The sequence below is a fragment of the Perca flavescens genome, chromosome 20 (genome assembly GCF_004354835.1).
Source record: "Perca flavescens isolate YP-PL-M2 chromosome 20, PFLA_1.0, whole genome shotgun sequence".
NCBI lineage: Eukaryota > Metazoa > Chordata > Actinopteri > Perciformes > Percidae > Perca > Perca flavescens.
In genome coordinates, this window is record NC_041350.1 from 518,820 (window position 1) to 537,500 (window position 18,681).

Here is an 18,681-nt window from a genome sequence, read left to right on the forward strand (position 1 = left end):
TACTGCTTGAGAAAGCTGTTCTACTATGATAATTGGTGATGAAAATAAATCATTTTCAATAAGATGTACTTGTGTTTACTAACTGTTTATTCAGTTAAACATGAATTTTGAACTGTAGGCCTACACAAGAGGTCGTGATTAACTGTTTTACAGTCAGTAGCTTTGTGTCAATCAGTCCAAGCTCTATTTCTCCTTCTTCCACCAGTCACCCAGGCAGACCAGCTTGTTCACATTTTTTGGTGACAACCTAGATCTCCTCTTCTGCAAAATATGGCCTGCTGAGGAAAAAAGTCTCTCGCATGGGACAATTGTGGCAGGAATCCCCAATTATTTATGGGCAATGTGGGCCATCTTACCATAGACAGCAGTGTGCTCTGACCACCACTTTAGTGGACACTGATCTAGACTGGCACTGGGCTCTACCTTGTACCTCTCCACAGTATTGTATTCTGGTGTCTCCTCATCTGATTCAGAGTCTGATCCCATCAGTAGCAGGGCTGTTTTCTTCTTGGGTGGCTCAGGGTTCTCCTCCCCGAGTGGCTGCAGAGCAGGTTCTTCTCCCTTCACCAACTCACTTAGCTTTGCCCACACTGGCTCCCTCTCTGCTCTGGGCAAGCACTTGAGATCCTTAAATCGTGGATCTAGAGCAGTTGTCACCTTTGATGAATAAAAAATAATAATTATTGATTGATGAAAATTTCACTTTCCAAATCCAACCTCCATATTTCTTCATGACTCATTCATCTATTAATTGACCGATCTACTGGCTTAACAGTCTATAATGGTATAAACAATGCAGTTATCTTCTGGTCAGTCTGACATACCTTAAGCCATTCCAGGTTTATTTTCTCGCTCTGCAGGTTGAGGTCCTTGGTAAAGGCAGCCTTGAATCGCACAATATAGGCAGGATTATCATCTGAGATCTTCATCACGTGCTGGAGGTGGCACAGGGCAGGTAGAACCGAAGAGCAGGATACATACTTATCCCCACCAAGGAGCTCAGTTATGTACCTACACAGACAGACAGACAGACAGACAGACAGACAGACAGACAGACAGACAGACAGACAGACAGACAGACACACACAGACAGACAGAAACAGAGCAATAAATAATTAATGACTGATTAATTTAACTCAGATTACACATTTTTAAAGTTCTTTATCATTACATTTAAGGGCACGTGTTTCTTAAATACAAAGTGACATTTCCTTTTTATTTATTTATTTATTTAAACAGGGACAACGTACAATATACTTTAACCTTAGACAGGAGAGATGCATTATACCAGGTTGTAGCACATGTGCTAGTTTCCACCTGTAGTCCCTGGGCAGGCTGATGTATGCCAATTCATGAACACGCTATCTTTGTAGACCATACCTGCATGGCTCCAGCAGTTTCTCTAGCTTTGCCAACTTTTCATATTCAGCATTTGTTGGGAGGGCCAGATTGTGCTTCTGCTGAGACAGTGTTGTGTGCAGTGTGTCTCTGTTGCGCATCACGCGCTTGATCATCTCAAGGGGGGAATTCCACCGTGTTGGAACATCTTGCACGAGTGGCTCCTGAACTTGAAGGGAGGCTTGCTGGACATTCAGCTCGTCTGAGTTGGCCGGACTGTGTTTGAAATGTCCAACCACTTTACGGCACTTGGCCAGTGCACCATCAAAACCACCTTCCCGAAGTGACATTACAATAGCTCTCTGTACAAAATGCACAACACAGGGCAAATGCTCAAATGGCAGTATCCTCCCTGCTGCCACCATATTAGGAGCGCTGTCTGTTCCAATAGTGCTGATTTTGTCAGCTATCCCCCCACTGATTAGCGACATCGAGAAACTGCCTGGCACACGCTTCTGCAAAGTGACGCTCCTCTGTTTTCATCACACCTAACGGACAGACAAAGTAGATCAGAATAAGTTCACTACTAGTAGTAAACAACTAGCAATCATCAAGAAGCAAACATAATGTGGTGGTAATTCGTGGTGTCGTGGTAATTAATAGGCTAAGTAATTAAATTAAATTATGTAATTTAAAATGACATAACGTAGCCTACCCAAAGCGAAGGAGGGAAGTTCCCAGCTGGCATCAATGAGGTGTACGGTAATGCCGGGGTAGTTCTCGTTGTTGACAGATGTCCAATGGTCCCCAGTCCTCGCCTCTACCATCTTCTCATCTTTTGCGGCTTTCTCTGCGGCGTGCTGGTCATGTATTCTCCTCATTATAGTTCGCCTCGCAGGTAGTTTGTAAGATGGGTCACCTGTGGCCGCCTGGAGAACAAGCTCGAGCCCATCATCTTCAACCACGCTGATGGGCCAGTAGCTGGTGGCATTCCACTGAGCGAGGAGATTAGTTAGCTTGCCTGATAGAGCTGTGCTGACGGGCTTGCCTCGGTTGCACTCAAACATAGTAGTTTGACGACGACTCTTCACCTGCGCTACATCAGTGCTTAGCCCGGCATCTTCCGCATTAGCTAAGGGATGCTTTGCGTTTAGGTGGTACTTGAGACTGGAAGAACTCCTACAGTAAACTAATTCCGCATTGCACAAGGTGCAAACAACCTTAGTCTTGTCAAGGTTTCCATTGGGAAGCTTCTTAAAAATAAATTTTCCCTGAAGCAAACCCAGCGGCTTCATAGCTGCATCCATGTTAGCACGTCACGTTTGATGTGGTAATTTCACAGTAGGCATACACACATAGGTTCAAAGACTCGTTCTCCCCCTACAGTGCAATTCGGCTAGGTATACATATATCCCCATATATCTCTGACCTGATACAGCTGCGTACGTCCTCACGTAGTCTGAGATCAACAGGTCAGAGATTTTTAGTTGCCCCCCATACACATTTTAAAACTAGAGGGGACCGTTCGTTTCAAGCTGTGGCACCAAGGCTGTGGAACTCCTCCTTCCGTACACTGCTTGGATTCAGTGACAAATTTTAAAACGCAGTTGAAAACTCTTCTTTTTAAAGAGGCGTTTCAATAGACCATAGGGTGATTAGGTCGGTTTTATTGTGTCTTAAGTGTATTTCTGTTTATTTTCCGATTATGTACTGCAATGTATAAATGTTGTGTATCCACCCATTTGTTGTGAAGCACTTTGTGATTTTTATCTGTGAAATGTGCTATAGAAATAAATTTTACTTACTTACTTACTTACATCCGCACTAAAATATCAAGGTGAAAGTCATCATAGCTTGCGTAGTATAGACCCAACTCCCAACCCAACTTTGAGAATAGATTGACGGCAATATTTTTTTTATCGCCCGATAAGAGTCTCACGTTAACGCAGCACGTTAACGGCAATAACGGCCCACCACTAATATATACAGTACAGGCCAAAAGTTTGGACACACCTTCTCATTCAATGTGTTTCTTTGTTTTCATGACTATTAACATTGTAGATTCTCACTGAAGGCATCAAAACTATGAATGAACACATATGGAATTATGTACTTAACAAAAAAGTGTGAAATAACTGAAAACATGTCTTATATTTTAGATTCCTCAAAGTAGCCACCCTTTGCTTTTTTTGATAACTCTGCAAACCCTTGGTGTTCTCTCAATGAGCTTCATGAAGTAGTCACCTGAAATGGTTTTCACTTGACAGGTGTGCCTTGTCAGGGTTCATTAGTGGAATTATTTCCCTTATTAATAAAAAACAAAGGGTGGCTACTTTGAAGAATCTAAAATATAAGACATGTTTTCAGTTATTTCACACTTTTTTGTTAAGTACATAATTCCATATGTGTTCATTCATAGTTTTGATGCCTTCAGTGAGAATCTACAATGTAAATAGTCATGAAAATAAAAGGAAACGATTTGAATGATGTGTCCAAACCTTTGGCCTGCCTGTATATATATATATATATATATATATATATATATATATATATATATATATATATATATATATATATATATATATATATATATTATTGAAGCTGCACTTTAATATGGCTCTTGTTCTTGCGCTCACTACTTGCTGTCTGGAGTTTGCACTTTCAGGGTTGAAAGCACTTAATTGGAAGTCGCTTTGGATAAAAGCGTCAGCTAAATGACATATAATGTAATGTAGTTATGACGGGAGAAAAGCAGGAAGTAAGGTGAACATTCAATCTCCATGTGTGCCTTGCAAAGTGATAGCCCTGAATACTGCTCCTGTGGAGTAACTTTGTTTAGTTTTTTTAGAAGTGGAAATATACGTTTTATACTGAACTATATTTTTATTTATGTATTTTAAATGGTTTTAAATTTGTATTCATTACTATTTTTATTCTTATTTTATTCCCTATTTTGCTATTTGTTCTTTAATGATTGATGATTTGTGTAAAGCACTTTGAGTTGCCTTGTGCTGAAATGTGCTATATAAATAAAATTGCCTTGCCTTGCCTTGCCTAACGTTATAACCTAAGCCATATTATCTGGATACATGTTTAGTCACCTGTTGATTCCAGAGTGTTGGAGCTAAAATCGCAAAGGCATGATCACCTTTGGTCTTGTAGTTGGAGCGAGGGATAGATAAAAGACCAAGGTTCGAGGATCTGAGGGGGCGGTTAGTGGAGTGAGGAACAAGACGCTTAGAAATGGAATGGGTGGAAAGGTCATGTAATGCTTTGAAGGTAATGAACAGGATCTTATATTGGAATCTGAATTTGCCAATGAAGGGATGCAAGAATAGGTGTGATATGAGACCGGCGACTTGTTCTGGTTATTAATCTGGCAGCTGCATTTTGTACAAGTTGCAGCCGTTAAGACTGCAACACAACCCCGCAGAATCCAAACCATTGCCAGAGCATTGTGTATGTGAGGTGTAAACGTAGAAAAAGATATTTATTTTTAACCCAAAAATGAACAATGTAAATGTAGCCTTACTTGGCCATTGAAGCTGATTCTGATTCTGTTCCAGTAAAGCTCCTCCTCTTCCTGTTCACAGATATACACTGAAGACAGCACACCTGGACATGTATCACCTGTTGGTGCTGCTGCTGCTGATGCTGTGCAGCTCAGGTAGGACTCTGCTTTAAAGATGACGTGTTATTTGAATATTTGTGATGATCTTGTAATCAGAGGACACACTGCTCTCTCACACACACACACACAAATGGGAAAATAGATTTAACGATAAATCCTCCATGTTGAGAAAAGTCAGCCATGGTGTTCCACAAGGCTCTGTGCTTGGACCACTTCTATTTACATTAAATATGCTTCCTCTAAGCAATATTGTTAGGAAACACTACATAGTGTCACTGTTATGCAGATTATACCCAATTATATCTATTGATTGAGCCAAAAGAAACCAATCAGCTGGTACATTTTTAAATATGCAATAATTACTGAATAGGTGCGGTTAGTTTATAATTACAGTATGTTTTCTTTAAATTCCTCCCGAACAGCAGACTTGTGTTCTGTGTATTCACATGTTCATTCACATTTAGTAAACTGTTAAAATGCTCCAGAGTGAGTTCACTGAGATGTTCTTTCTGCTCAGGACTTCAGGCTGAAGGAGAACAAACCTCAACAGGTACACAGAGACAGAAAAGAAACAAAGAATCATTAAAGCAGAATCAGCATTTACAGTTTCATCTTTTCTTAAATAAATTCAGAGTCTGTCAGATTGGTGGGAGGAGAGAGTCGCTGTACAGGAACACTGGAGGTGAAACATCGTGGAGAATGGAGACCAGTTGATGTCTCTGCCTGGACCCTGAAGACAGCAGCTACTGCCTGCAGAGAGTTGGACTGTGGCTCTGCTGTTTCTGTAGAAGAGAGAAAAGAGTCCTCAGTAAGATCTATGTGGTGGATCAAGTCTGACTGTGTTCAGTTTGGATCTGCTCTGAGGGAGTGTGCATCATCATTATCATCAGATTACACTTCCTCCATCCTTTTTCTCACCTGTTCAGGTAAGCACATCAGTGACATCATCTATGACATCATTGATGACAGTAATGTACCCAGGTTGACACACACACGCAGCAGCTAGAATGGCAGAAGACTGTCTCCAGCAGCCATGATGAGCTGCTGCCTCAGTAAACAGCTGCTGAATGCATCAAGATATATATCTGTAGATATGACACATGTCTGTTGCTTCAGGAGTCCCCTGAGCCAACTAGCCTTAAAGGACACATTCTTCAGGTTGACAGCTTTCTGAGCCACTGCTTTTCACCAGTTCTGTTGTTAATTATCAACTTCTGTTGGTATTTTGCTTAGTCCAGTTTGAATCACTGAATTGTTTTCATGAAATCTTTTTATTTAGTGTCTGGTGTCTTTTCTCTCTCTCTATTGTATTTTCTATCATCTCTCCAGACTCTGTCAGGCTGGTGAATGGGACCAGTCTGTGCTCAGGAAGACTGGAGGTGAAGACTAACCAGTCTACCCAGTATTGGTCCTCAGTGTGTGAAGATGACTTTGACCAGCAGGATGCAGAGGTGGTCTGTAGGGAGCTTGGCTGTGGGCCTCCTTCAGTCCTCCAGTGGGCGCTCTATGGAGAACTGGGGCATGCAATGTGGACCAAAGAGTTCCAGTGTGGAGGCCATGAGTCTGCTCTCCTGGACTGTAGAAGCTCAGACTCAGATAGAAACACCTGCTCACCTGGAAAAGCTGTTGGACTCACCTGCTCAGGTATAAGAGGAGCTGCAGCTTTGATTTGGTTAATTTCTGTTAATCACTTTTATCTTTTGCTGATGTTTCTGTTCAGAGCCTGTCAGGTTGGTGGGAGGAAAAAGGCGCTGTGCAGGAACCCTGGAGGTGAAACATCACAGAGAATGGAGACCAGTGGATCACTATTTCTGGCCCCAGAAGGAAGCAGTTGCTGCCTGCAGAGAACTGGACTGTGGCTCTGCTGTTTCTGTAGAAGAGAGAGTGTCCTCATACAGATCTGCATGGTGGATCAGGTCTAACTGTGTTCAGTTTGGATCTGCTCTGAGGGAGTGTGCAACATCATTATCATCTTCTTCCATCCTGGATCTCACCTGCTTAGGTAAGCCCTACAGTGGCATCCTCTATGACTTCATCTATGACAGTAATGTACACAGGTTGACACACACATGCAGCTGCTAGAATGGCAGCAGACTGTCTCCAGCAGCCATGACGGAGTCTGATGAGCTGCTGCGTCAGTAAATCAGCTGCTGACTGCACCAAGATATATAGCTGTATGTATGTAACATACACCAAGATATATATCTGTAGATATGAAACATACACCAAGATATATATCTGTATATATGAATCATACACCAATATATATATCTGTAGATATGAAACATATCTGCTGCTTCAGGAGTCCCCTGAGACAACCAGCATCCATCCTGAAAGAACACATTCTTCAACTTGACAGCTTTCTGAGTTACTGGTTTTCACCAGCAGGTTCTTTGGTTTGCACCATAACAGGCACCAATGACCTACTGGCCCCAACTTTGAGCAGCACAGCTCAGACGGGGATCGTTAGTATCTCCGCTCCCACGGTGTTCTTCACCCTGGGAAACTACTCCAATAGAGAGTCCAGCACTGATCCCTTTTAAGGCCCGAAAGCACTGAAAGCGTTTAACACACACATTTTGAAGTACACCTATTGTTTTTAAATGGCCCAAACACGTACCAAAAGCTCAGTCCAAAAAATCAATCATCTGTTGCGTGATGGAAAGTGACTGCTGGGTTGACAAAAGTTTTACAACCCTGTCCGTCAAGGTAGAAGGTCCAATGCCCCCACTGATAGGGGTGTCTGTAACATACAAAACATTTGTCTAAAATGCAACCTTTTCTAAAATACTGCTGCTTCTGTGGTGTTGGCGCTTCAAATCCGATGCCTGCATAGAATTATCAATTATGGCTTTCAGTGTGTTTGGGCCTTAAGACTTCATCAATCTTTTTTTTTAACTTCACTTTATTCCAGAAAAGTACGTACAGGTCCAGTTTCGTTATATTTTTTTCCCTTGAGATCTTACATTTCAGACATTCCAGCTAGCAGGGAACATTCCCACAACATTGGCCAACGTTACACACAAGTTCTAATAATGTTTTAGAGGAAAAGAAATGTTCTTATAACGTTAAAGGTTGAACTAAGACATAACATTTTAACTGCAAAATTCCTATGATATTTTGGGGATGTTGTTGAGGTAACAATTATACAAGGTTCCAACAATGTGACATAACAACAAATGAAGAACATTTTCAATAAAACATTATGACAATGTTTTCAGGCTGTTATTGAGGCCTTAGAACAGAACATTTCCTATAAAACGCTCCTGTAATGTTACATGTTAACAAAGGTAGGACGTTCTACCTTTGTTAACATTGTTAACATTACAGGAATGTTTTATAAAAAGAATTTTTTAATCTAAGACCTAAATAACATCCGGCATCGGAACTGAAGCTTGTACCCCTGGGCTAAGGTGGAAACCACCCAAAGATCCAAAGCATGGGCTGCCCAGCAGGAGAGCTGCTGCAGGGAGAAATGTCCGACAGCCGGCCCCAAGGCTTCAATTCCTGGCCCCCCGGCCTCTGAAGGCCTGGGGGGCGACATCCCGTAATGTGACATGATAACAAAGGTAGGACGTTCTACCTGCAACATCCTGACATCCTGAAACGGTTTTGGGGATGTTGTTGAAGTAACGGATTACAAAATGTTCCTTTTATAAAACATTCTCAGGATGTTAACAAGGCCTCAGATTACAGAACGTCTTTTAGGACGTTCTACCTAAGACATTCTAATGTGGTTTGGGGATGTTACCAATTACAAAATGTTTGTATAAAACACTCTGAGAACGTTTTAAGGATGTTTAATATTTAAAAAAATGTTCTTATAATGTTAAATGTTAAATTAAGACATAACATTTTAACTGCAACATTCAGAGGATGTTTTCAGGACCACAGATTATGTTACATGATAACAAAGGAAGACCATTCTAAAAGTAACAGAAATGTTTGGAGGATATTAATTAGGCATCAGATTACAGAATGTTTTTTTTATAAATGTTCCTGTAATGTGACATGTTAACAAAGGTAGAATGTTCTATCTTTAACCTTCTGATGATGTTTTGGGGATGTTGTTGAGGTAACGGATAACAAAAAGTTTTTTTTAAAACATTCCCCACGGCAAATTTCTGGAGTTGAATAATATGAAGTTAGTGTTAGATTAAAGGAGTTTAATTTCTAAATAAGATAAGAGCTTTTGTTCAGGGATACTCTTTGGTATATTTCAGTGTGCATTTTTTGGGAGATGAGGAACGTGATTCAACTATTCCTGGTGATCATAACATTACAGCATTACAGTCTTTGCTTGTAGATTAGATTATTTGTCTAATCTCTTCTTTAATGTCTTTCCAGTACTTATCAATTTTGGGGCAGTCCCAGAAATTTGGGTATAGTCTCCCATTAGGCAACCCCTCCAACAGTGAGCAGAGGTGCTGAATTTGGAAGTTAAGAGAGGAGTTTTGAATAATAATACAACTTACTTTATAATAAAATGCTTAGCAGCATGGTCAGCTAATAATTATGAAACGATAACAAACATTAGAAATGTTTGTTAGAATGTTTCATGTCCATATTTAATGGTCTCTCATATTTTGTATTGTAGCAGTGCTTTGTATATGTATAGATACATATAGACATGTTATTTTCTGTTGTCTCTCAAAAAATGCAAATCTTATTTATCTATGTATCAAAGCATAAAAAAACATGGATACTTAATGTTGTTGGGCACTTAACCTTCCACTCGAATTCTCTCCATGATGGACTGTTTGTCAGTTTATGACCATCCCTAAATGATTTTATCCAAAACTATTACATACACAAATCAATAACTAGTTATAGTTAAGATCCCCGTTTTATGAATCATATTAGGTACATTAATTGGTGGGGTACAATTTCAAAAGATGGGCTACATACCAGTAAAACTAAAATACTCTGTATCTCACTCTGTTAACATGTCAACAAACCGCATGGCTCCACAACACAGACAGCGTTTTAACGGCCAGTTGTTTAGCCATCAATAGGTGACTGCAAGCCCGGCTACAGGCACCGCCAGATGACGGTGCTTTTAGGGGCCGTGGCAGTAACGCTGGAGTTCAGCCAGAAAAAGTTAACGTTATGCAGCGATGCATATAGATCCATTCTATGATAACAACCGAGCATGTACACACTCGTCACCATCTAACGTAGCTAATATCAATTGATCCAACACAACATGATCACCATACGGACCAGCACCACAAAGGCAGGATGATAAAATGGGTTTTCACTCACCAAGGATGAGGGCTCACTAAAGAGACAGGCGATACGGCGGTTCTTCCCCTGGGCAAACTTGACTTATTTTGTAAGCTAACCACTCCATGTTTAACCGCGGTTACTTTAACCAACAGTTTGAGTAAAAACAATATCCCGAGGCTGGTGGTCACCAAGGCGTTTTAATTCCAGTTTCTCATCCAAAGGGTTCAAACCTCTGCTCAAGTATAAAATCCACTTTGATCATTTTTCAAGTTAGCTAGCGACGATAACACAATCTGCCCTCTTCGCTCTTCTTGCTGACTGTTGGCATAGCGCCAGACAGACAATCATATCTGAGATATGAAATGATGTTGTTGTGGAGCTACGGGCTGTCAGCCCCACTGGCCATCAAATTTGTGTGATCTACATTAAACACACTAACACGCATGAGAATGCGTATTAATAAATTAGCCGCACTCTGACAGTCTGAAGCAGCAAGGCAAGGGCAGAATGTGAAATAAAATCCTAACACAAATTATTTGCAATTTAGGAAGATGTTATATTCATAGAAAATAATAAATTATAGATTATAATAATCTTGAATTAATTAAAAATACCATAACATTTGTTTGCATTTCTTCCTGTTGACAAGAGGTGGGGCTGCCCCTAATGTAGCCACTGGTCTTGACGGACTCTTGTTCCAGTGTCTCCCTGTGACTCTGGACCAGCGATCTTGCAGCATCACTTTCCGGAAAGGAGCCTCTCCCTTTCTTCTGTTTCAATGTGGATTCCCAGTTCCTTAAGAGTTGGAGACGCGTATGAGAGTGTGTTAAACACTTTCATCCTGAAATCAAGATGGTGGTAAAATCCTGGTCAAAGTAGATTTTCTTCTCCTGGTACTGTATCCCTTGCTGTTCCCACGCTTGCTGTAGAATAGTTTCTTTAACTCTGTAGAAACAGACGATCACTGATTTTGGCAGTGTAGTGTTGTCTTTTGGTCTGGCTGTCAGCAACCTGTGCGCTCTCTCAATACGAATGTTAAGGTCATCAGAAAGACAGAGTACGAATTAGCTCAGCTAAAACTGTATCGTGCCACTTTTCTCTGATCCTTTGGCAATTCCGTATATCGTTATATTATTACGCCTAGATCTGGCTTCCAGGTCTTCGCATTTTGACGTCAGTGTAGCTTCTCTGTATAACAGGTAGCCAATCGTTCTATTGTGGCATATCGCATTATCTTCTGTCTCACTCTCTTCCCCAGGTTTGTTGACTGTTGTTCTAATTTAGTTGTCTGTTCCAATGCTTCGTTGATGCCAGTTTCCATTCTATTTAGGGACATATTTTCACCACATGTTCCTGTCATAGTCTTAGTATTTCTTCCAGTATTATGCAGTTCCGTCCAAAGGTTTGCATGTAGTCTCGTCATTTTACCACTTTTACGACTTAAAAGTTGTGCTAGTTAGTTTTCATAACGGTTTCCTACGGAGCACACTCCTCAAGCAGTTTCCTCCATGTTGTTGCCACCGGAAGTCCTTTACATCATTTTTTAAATAGATTTTTATTCTGGGTCACAGGTCTGTTCAGAAATATAATGTTAATGAAAATGTTTGAACTTGTCTGTGTGGAGAGCAAAGATTGTTGAGTCCCTGAGCAGAAGGAACAGATTAGAGAAAAATGCAGATGATGATGTCATGTTATTGTTTGAAAACACGTTGAAAGTGTTTAAAATATAAAACAATTGTTAGAGTGTATCAAATGTAAATGTTACTTTTCTTATCAGTTTGTAATCTTGCTGTTGCTAGAACTGGTTATCAATGTCTGTCTCTGTGTTTACAGACCCGCTGCTTCCACCCAACATCTCTGTGTCCTCCTCCATGGACGGGGTTTCCGAGGCCCAGCAGCAGGGGTTCCAGGTATTCAGGGGCTCCACCTTCAACATCAGCTGCTCCATCCAGCCACAGTACCCAGGAGGCTCCTTCCAGCTCATCTTCACCTCCTCCAACTCAAAACACAACTCAACCCAGTCAGCTGTCAATCACTCTGCCCACTTCCTGTTTCCTGCTGCAGAGCCCGCCCACCAAGGAACATACAGCTGTGTTTATCACCTCTATGTTTTCTCTCAAAACTTCTCCTTTGAGAGCCATCTGCTCTCTCTCACCGTCTCAGGTAAGATGACTGTTTACAGGTTTGGAGAAGATGATTGGTCCAAACTGAATGAAAATGATTAGCTGACGATATGTTGTTTCTGGACTGAAGCTGCGATGGCTGTCATCGTGTTACACATACCAAAACTTATACAAAGTGTATAAGACTGTATGTACAGACTGTGAAAACAAATGTCCCCAGTGGACAATATTGACTATCTATCTCTGTATCTAAATGGCTACAGCAAACAATAGACTGTCATCCTGTTGCACATGTCATGTAGTAACCAATGAATGGCAACAGCAAACTGAAGGTCAGAGTATATTTGGTTACCAGAATAACTCTGGTTCTCTGAGAGGAAGATATGGTTCACCCCCAAAGTGCAGGAGGACCAACACCCCAAAGTGAAATCAGTTTTATTCCTACAGATTATTCTGAGGACTTCATAATCTATTATAGTCTCAATCCTCAGAGCCTCAATTCAGATAAAGATAAACCCCACAAAAGAGATATGTGTTCTTGTTGAAGTAATTCAGGTCGTTTGTGTTTAACGGGAGATGTTGGAATCATGATGTTGTGTGATGTGATGACTGTCCATGTGTTCCATCAGATCCATCGGATCCATCATCAGATCCATCCTCAGCTCCAACAGATCCATCAGCTCCATCATCATATCCACCAGATCCATCATCAGATCCATCCTCAGCTCCAACAGATCCATCAGCTCCATCATCATATCCACCAGATCCATCATCAGATCCATCCTCAGCTCCAACAGATCCATCAGACCCATCATCATATCCACCAGATCCATCATCAGATCCATCCTCAGCTACAACAGATCCATCAGCTCCATCATCATATCCACCAGATCCATCATCAGATCCATCCTCAGCTCCAACAGATCCATCAGCTCCATCATCATATCCACCAGATCCATCATCAGATCCATCCTCAGCTACAACAGATCCATCAGCTCCATCATCATATCCACCAGATCCATCATCAGATCCATCCTCAGCTACAACAGATCCATCAGCTCCATCATCATATCCACCAGATCCATCATCAGATCCATCCTCAGCTCCAACAGATCCATCAGCTCCATCATCATATCCACCAGATCCATCATCAGATCCATCCTCAGCTCCAACAGATCCATCAGCTCCATCATCATATCCACCAGATCCATCATCAGATCCATCCTCAGCTCCAACAGATCCATCAGCTCCATCATCATATCCACCAGATCCATCATCAGATCCATCCTCAGCTCCAACAGATCCATCAGACCCATCATCATATCCACCAGATCCATCATCAGATCCTTCAAATCCATCATTATATCCATCAGATCCATCAGATCCATCAGATCCATCATCAGATCAATCTACTCGAAGGCCTTTTATCATCGGAGTGGTGGGGTTCTCTCTGATTCTGCTGTTGCTGATCACTGCTCTTTACTTCTACTGTAAGGTACGGACACACACCTGTAGTTTAGACCACTGACTGAAATGAAGCAGTCAGGCTGTTGAACTGAAGAGAGGAGTGATGCAGGAAGTCACATCTGTGTGCTGTCATGTCTCTCCAGGCCAGCAGGGGGCAGAAGCCAGACAGACAGAAGAACATTGAGCTGTATGAAAATAACCTGGGTGTTCCTGAAGCTGAAGGAGGGCTGACTGACGAGGACGGAGCACAGGGAGCAGAGTAGCACCTCCTCATCTCACATCCAGAACGTTTATAAAACACATATTCCATTTAAATAAGAAGGCAGGAATTATTATGTAACATATTTAATCTCAGCTCCAAGCCCACTGGTTCCTACTAAAGGCGTAGAAATATAAAGTTTATTTTAGAAATTAGCAGGAATACCGAAATCCAAGTAGCCAGCACAATACAAACCGAACAAAGACACACCGAACGATGCTGGACAACTAATTTTAAATATTAAATTAAAAAATAAACATTGACATACACTATATACTCTGAATTTTGTATTATAATACTCAATGTGCAAATTAAATTTGGTGACATTTGAACAACTGAATAACTCCTACGGCCACCAGAGGGCGCCGCCACTATAAACATAGGTCAGAATGATGTTGTCTCATGTTAAAAATCAGAGGTGGTTTTTACACCAATTTTGTGCTTATTTCATAAGAATTTAGCTTATTTGTGTACTTCAGCAATTCAAGCATTTACTTAACAAAGTTTTATTATATTTTTGTAATTAAGAATTTTATTACTTTTGCACTTAAATGATTTTAAATGGAAATCATTTCATAACTAAGCAAAACAATGTGAATAAATATGAAAACATGAATTGTAGCAGGAGCCTTCAGAGATCATAAAGATAAAAACATGATTAATAATTAGAGGTTTATTCTACGTGGAGAGGACGTCTGCTCACAGCCAGTTGAAGGCAATATTACATTTTTATATAATGTTGAACGAGAGTATGTGAAAATCCAAAAAACAGAACAATTAAAACTTATTTTCTTGCTTTTTGAAATGTATTTGTATTCATCCAAAAAACAGCTAAAACTATACTTCTGCTTTTGAAATTTATTAGCTCAAGAACAGTGGAGACTGTGCTTCTGCTTTTGACATGAGTTAACCCAAAAACAGCTAAAATATATTTCTGCTCTTGAGACTATAATACTGCCTTTGATTTTGGTTTATGAGTGCTAATGTGCCTTTAGAAATATAATCGTGCTAAGTTTTTGTGTTACTGATATTACTATAAACATGCTTAGAGACATTTTAGTGTGAGTTGCGGTGTGAAGCTGCCTATTTGACCCCGCAGTCGGAAAGAGGAAGTGTCTGCAAGAAGCTTCAGATGCATAAGTTGCTTTGTGTAACTGTCTGTCTGAACCTGCACAGCTGGAAAGAGGAAGTGCTGTTGGGGCCCTGTGTACAGGGGTGGGCTCTGGGTGCACATAAGAGGTGAAAAGGTTACGGCTCTGACCTATTGATCAATGCAGTCGAACTGAGCCGTTAGATTCTATGTTAGATAGCAAAATGCATATGTATAAAGGAAATATCGTCATATGAGATGTATTCTACGTATATCCAACCTGATGCTTGCTTTAAGACTGTATTACCATGTAAGGTGAAACAAATGCGATAAAACACACCTTGCTGTGATGGGGGGTTGAACCCCAAGAAATGTACATATAAAATTGGGTGCTTTGCTGAAAAGCACCCCTGGCTCGCTCTCTCGCTCTCTCCCTTGGGCTCGTTTTCGTGTCTTAGAGCATTTTTTGAGTGATTGAACTCTGTTCATTTTTCCATTTATTTTGTTTGCTTGTTAACTTTTTGCTTTTAAAAAAAAATAATAAAACCACCTGTGTTCGTCTTGAGCAAGGTGACCCAAAAAACCTTGTGAGTCCTTTTTCGTTTTTTTAGAAGACTCTCTTTCCTTTTTTCTTCTTTTTTGCCACTTGCCTGCGTGAGCGGGGACCCCCCTGAAGGGGAAGTGGGGGCCTCCTCTTTAACCGTGCGGTTTGCAGCAACCCCGGGGACCGACCTGACCAGCAGACCTTTGATCCTCCAGCTGAGCGGAAACCTCTGTGACCAATCAATTGTAATAGTTTGGTTATAAAGGTCTTCTGTGTGCTGTGTATTTCACATACAGGAGACATCTAGGTTGTCAATCAAAAGCCTCTTGTCTCGTCATCGGGTTTCCACTGTAGCGAGAACCCGCCAGTGCGGGGGTGTGTGTGTCTCTTTAAAAATAATCTAGGAACCATAGGGAAGTATCTCAATTAATTCATCTGAACCTATTAATAGTTATAATACAATATTTATTATATTTGAACCTCTAATATTTTAATACCTACAGTATTAAATATAGGGAAGTATCCGAAACAACTCCTCTAATATAGACTTAACCATCCGCCCCGCTGACAGTATCTGTAACGGCTGTACGGCAAAAGCGGGCTTAGAGGGCGAGGGTTATCGGGGGGAAGAAGGGGGGTTGGCTTTAAAAGAAAAAGCGATACTATGCCTCGATAACTGTCACATCGTTCCACAATAAAAAACTAAACACAAAGAAATGTAGTACTAGTACTACTTTAACTTTTACTTTAAGTACTTTCAGATGTTTTGCTGGAGGTTCAACACTCAGAGAGATGAAATTATAAAGATCTGTAATAAATGTTTCTCTGTTTCTGTTCAGAGGAAATAAAACCTCTTTAATAAAAGGTGAATGAGCTGATTTTAATGTATTCTCCCAGCATGCAACACTGTGGGGACATCCACTAAATGTAATCATTTCATTAAAAGTATTTCAAATGTAAAGAAAACATCTCGTGTCTGAATTATTCAGTTTTTATCTGTTTAAATAGTTATTATCAAAGTAGAGAAGAACATCATCAACATAGCAGCTTATTCTTAACTTTTCAACAGTTGTGTAGATTGTTTGTTAAAGGACAATTCCGGCCAATTTTTACGTTAATCTTGATCGCCATAAATATGCGTGTACTTTTGACCTGGATCAGTGCAGGCAACACAGAGTAGCTGCAGCTACGTGTATGACCTTCCACTGAGCTAAAAACGTCAGTTGTCGGGGCAAGTTTTAGAGTGCCTTTGTGCCTCTTAACAGACATAAAATGCAAATCATGTTTAGGCAACATTAACAGGGCCCTTATGTGACAAGAAGATGCGTTTTCAACTCAGACATTGTTTAAATTCACCTACCCTGGTCCCTGTATCCAGTGTTCCAACTATATCGTGGCCTTAGGGGGAGCCCATTTTTTATTAATTTTTTTTCACTGTTTCCCTTTTACAACGGGACTTCAGCGCGAGACTACAACTACCTTCTCTAACGCTATCACTGCAAGCCACAGGCATCATTTGGCCCATTTCCATTTAGTTACAGAGTTACTGATATGGTCATAACCACTACAGTGTTCAATTACCTATTCTTGACGGGAAATAAACTTCAAGTTTTCGTCGCAAAGACATGACCTGTCCTCTGGAGGATATAGCCACACCACCACCTCTCTGTGGATTGTTGTCGGGATGATAATCACAGAAGCCTGGCTTTTTCTTGAGTTTAAACCCGGGAGGAAAATATTTTTGTTGCTTTTATGTGATTTTAGTCGACATTCTTTGACATTTTTTAAAACATTTTAATTGTGAAGAGCACTGCGTTGAACCATCCGTGTTATTATTGAGCAATTTTGTTGAAAGAAACCCACATTTCTGATATAGAAAACTTAAAAAAGGGGTCAGACTTGACCCAAGGACAACAAGAGGGATAAGCTTATTAATGACAGAAACACAGAGAACTTCTCCACAGCAGAGTTTTATTAAAAACATGAATAAAGAACTCAATGAAAACATGAACTTATCTCTGCAAGACCAACCCGGTCTCACTCTGAACTCGTAAAATACGGATGTTTGGACAGTGGCTGTCAGCGTCTAAAGCGACGAAAAAAGCGTCCTTAAGCGTGTTTGTAGAACGTACCGAAGAGAGCAGCAGCTACACGGCATGTTGAAGAGGACGTAGCACTAATGGCGTTTTTCCACCACATGGTACCTGCTCGACTCGCCACGACTCTACTCGTCTTTTTTGGTTTTCCGTTCTGATAAAAGTCCCTGGTACCTGCTAACAGGTCCTTTATTTAGGATCACCTCCGTGGAGGGTCCCAGCGAGCTGAGGAGACACCAAAAGGTGACGTGAAAACCTGCAGACTCCTGATTGGTCGGTCAAACACAGGTTGGTTGGGGGGGGAGGGGTCAAACACCGGTTGGTTGGGGGACGGTGGGGAGGATGGGTCAAACACAGGTTGGTTGGGGGAGGGGTCAAACAACACAGGACTTTCACCCACGAGCTTTTCCTTAACATAACTGCTTCAAAAGGGACGCCAATAGTCCCGACCAAGCACGTTTAGTTAAAGCGCGTTAATAATAATTAATAACAACAAGAAAGACACCTGACCAAGCGTCTGTATCTTACCAGATGGGAGTGAGAATGAGTTGGGAGGACATTTAATGTTCAATGGCTTTAAAGAGAAACTCAACAACTGGATCAGAGAAACTTCTCTTTACCGTCTTTAAATGATTATTACTGCATAATACTTAGGGCTGCAACTAACGCTTGTTTTCATTATGAACTATTCTGATCATCCATTCGTCAGTTTGAGTCTTTTTTTATGATAAAACAGGTAAACTAGTGTGATGTCAGCTTGTTAAATGTGAATATTTTCTAGTTTCTTCTCTCCTCAGGGCACCAAAAGAACCAAACAAACGTACTGAGAACTTTTAGTTCCCTTTTAAGCTTTTTGTAGGACATAAGTGGAGACATTTTTAAAAAAGGCGACAAAACGTTGAAA